Genomic DNA, 3,664 nt, shown 5'->3' with positions numbered 1-3,664 from the left:
GGATGAGTGACAGCTGAGGAAACATCGTGTTCTCAGCCTGACACATTCAGATAGTGCACTTGTGGCTCCCCTGCACTTATGTTCTTATTTGTGTGCCTTTAATGGGTCACCAGTTTCACCAGCAATAGCTCTTGCAATTGTGGCTTACCAGGGGCCAGGAAATGAAGCCACCCAAGCGTGACGCATCCAGGAGGCTGAGTCTGTGTGGGTGGTGACAAGGTGAGAAGAAAATGTGACAAGTGTGAAACCACAAGGAAATTCAGAGTTGGTTCCAAGGCTTAACCTTTGCATGAAGTTCCAGAAAGTTTTGGGAGTCTACACAGGGACTAAGCTTCATGTGCCTTCTTAGGCAGCAGTGAGGAAAGAAGTGAATGGGTGTTGCAAACTGAGGTGATCTAGGAGTTCTCAGGGTTTACTTGCAGTCTACCCACTTCCTTTTTTTTTTTTTTTTTTTTTTTTAATTGAGAGAAAGAGACAAGGTATTGCTCTGTCATCCAGGCTGGAGTGTGGTACTGTGATTATAGCTCACTGCAGCCTGAAACTCCTTGGCTCGAGTGATCCTCTTACCTTCACCTCTCAAAGTGCTGGGATTACAGGTGTGAACCACCGCACCCAGTGTCACACTTCATATTCTTTTTTTTTTTTAGACGGAGTCTCGCTCTGTCTCCAGGCTGGAGTGCAGTGGCACGATCTCAGCTCACTGCAACCTCCACCTCCTGGGTTCAAGTGATTCTCCTGCCTCAGCCTCCCAAGTGGCTGGGCTACAGGCGTGCACCACCACATGCAGCCAATTTTTGTATTTTTAGCATAGACGGGGTTTCACCATGTTGGCCAGGATGGTCTTGATCTCTTGATCTTGTGATCCACATGCCTCGGCCTCCCAAAGTGCTGGGATTACAGGCGTGAGCCACCACGCCCGGCCACACTTCACTTCATATTCTTTAAGTAGCATTAAAATACTTTAATAAATCAGCATGAAAAAGTTTCTGAATGATACATCCAAAATTATTTATGTATTAGAAAAGCAAGACAGTTGAAAGGAATCAGTGTCATGTGATTAATGTGATACTCCTAGTATCTGTATACATAAACATCAAATAATGCTTTAAATATATTTTCTATGTCATTTCCCCACAGGTAATTATCTGTAATATCGGGGCGAAATCTATGTTAGGGCACATTTTTTTAAAAATCACATACTTTCAGAAAAAATGGCAAATAAGTACAAAAAACCTTTTTACTCTGCATAGGTAGCCCCTCTACATACTGCTCAAGGTTTCACACTGTGCAGGCCTATGCTCCCATATGGATGCCCCTCTCATTTTGCTTGAGCTCTGATATCATCAACAGGTCACCCTCATGCACGGATACCTTCCTCATTTGGCTCAGACTCTGACACTCTGCATGGAGCCACCACTACTACCATACGTGAACACCTGTCTCACCCTGCGCAGGCTCCCACTCCTTGCACTCAAGCAGCCCTCCAACATAGGTACCCTGCTTAGATTCTGACACCCCATCCTGGGCTGCACCCTGGAGTGGATGATGCCCTCTTAGGCTCTGACATCTTGTACTGGGTCACACCACCACCTGGATGTCCACCTCACTTTGTTTGGCAGTTCTGCTTTCTTATTCACATATGTAGGTCCTGTTTTGTAATATCTATGATTGTTTTGCCTTATTTCTAGATTTATATAGATTCAGACTTCATGATTAGCCTTATTAAATCTTTCCCATTTTCTAGTTTTTCATTCGGAAATGTCTTTTTTTTTTCTTTTATTTTTTTGAGACAGAGTCTTTCTCTGTTGCCCAGGCTGGAGTACAGTGGTACAATCTCAGCTCACTGCAACCTCCACCTCCTGGGCTCAAGCAATTCTCCTGCCTCAACCTCCTGAGTAGTTGGGATTACAGGCACGTGCCACTGCGCCCAGTTAATTTTTGTATTTTAATAGAGACGGAGTTTCACCTATGTTGGCCAGGCTGGTCATGAACTCCTGACCTTAAGTGATCTGCCCACCTTGGCCCCCCAAAGTGCTAGGATTACAGGCTTGAGCCACCACGCCCAGCCTAGAAATGTCTTAATTGGCTAGACTTTATCATCAGGTAGCTTTTTCAACCAGTGTTTATATATGTTTTACCTGAAGTAAGCCTTTGTCATTTGAGACTATTTTTTGATGACCTTATACACAAGTGGAAATTTAGCTGGGTATAAAATTCTTGGGTCACACTCATTTCTCCTTAGAACTCTGTAAACATTGTTCTATCATCTTTTGGCATGGATGATTATTGTCAATGAGTTTGAGCTGAGGTTTACATCTTCCTATTATAAGTGGCTTGTGTTTTCTGCCTAGATACCCATAAGATTATTCACTTAGTTCATGAAGTTTAGTCACTTCATGTAGCTGTGTCACATTTCTATTCCTCTGTGCTGTTTTTTTTTCTACAACACAGTGTATCTTTTAAATCTGTAGCTTCTGTTCTTCATTTCAGGAAAGTATACTTTTTTCTTTGAATATTATTCTCCACTTTGCTCTGCTCTCTGCCTAAAATACACCAAGTATAAATATGGTGGATTTTTGTTGTGCTTTATGAATGTATATAATATCTGTGACTGAAAAATTCTATGTAGATGTAAGTATGATATTATTTTGATCCAAATATGAGAATTTTAATATTCTTTCTCAGTCTAGGTCTCAGATACTAAAAACTTTGTGAATGATCTTTATTTTTTGGTGTATGTGTGAGCGCACACATGTGAATATGTAGAATAGGATACAGTAGGCTAAGATCACAGACAATATAGTGGTCAATTTATTTTCCAAGAGTTATAGTGAATAGACAATAATCAGAACTATTTTTTATTTAATGCTTAACTATACAAGGCAAGGACATAAGCACTTTTCATATATTTGCTCATTTAATTCTCACAATAACTATATAAAATAAGTGTTATGATGCCATCATTTAACAATAAGGGGACTAAACCTTAGAAGTGTTAAATAAATCTCCAGAGTGTCATTGCTACAAAATGGTAGAGTGGGTTTGGAACCTGAGTTTCCCAAAGCAATGGCCACATATTAATCCACTGTATTCTCTCTCTTATTTGTCTTCTGCTACAGTTGGAAGTCCTGAGGGGAAAAGCAAGTTGTGGATGCCTCCAAAAGGTATTCATATTTTAAGAAGTCAAAGCTGTTGGTTTCCATGAAGGCATGTTATCTTTATGGTAATGGACGTTAGATTGCAAAACATATGAACTCTAAAAAGGAAGTTTTAGCCATTGTCATCTTTAAAAAAAAACACACACACACAAAAGGCTTCACGAATTTGCATGTCATCCCTGTACAGGGGCCGTGATAATTTCTGTATCATTCCAATTTTAGTGTATGTGCTGCTGAAGCCAGCACCAATTTCTTTTTTTCAACTGGTCCATAGGTCCTTTCACTTAACGTTCCCAAAGGCACTAAAGTTCAACATGTTTAAAACAAAATTCATTGTTTTGTTCCTCAATAACTTTGTATTTCTCTCAATTCAGTTACTGACACTTCCCTCTCCCCTGTTTTCTATGCGTCATTGGTTGTCAACATTTATTACTTCTGTCTTCTCATTATCTCATTCCATTGAGTCTGTTCCTTTCCATTCAAAATGTCACCACCTTAATACAGCC

General features: G+C 40.2%; 1 non-coding gene across 1 annotated transcript; it reads right to left on the bottom strand.

The window, feature by feature from the left end:
- Positions 1 to 3,300: 3,300 nt before the first annotated feature.
- Positions 3,301 to 3,404, bottom strand: LOC116271096. The gene has a single exon (XR_004179542.1). It is a non-coding gene; the product is annotated as a U6 spliceosomal RNA (small nuclear RNA).
- Between the last annotated feature and the right edge of the window lie 260 nt (positions 3,405 to 3,664).

This window comes from Papio anubis, chromosome 17 (assembly GCF_008728515.1).
Source record: "Papio anubis isolate 15944 chromosome 17, Panubis1.0, whole genome shotgun sequence".
Classification (NCBI taxonomy): Eukaryota; Metazoa; Chordata; class Mammalia; order Primates; family Cercopithecidae; genus Papio; species Papio anubis.
This window is presented reverse-complemented; position numbering and strand designations above follow the sequence as displayed.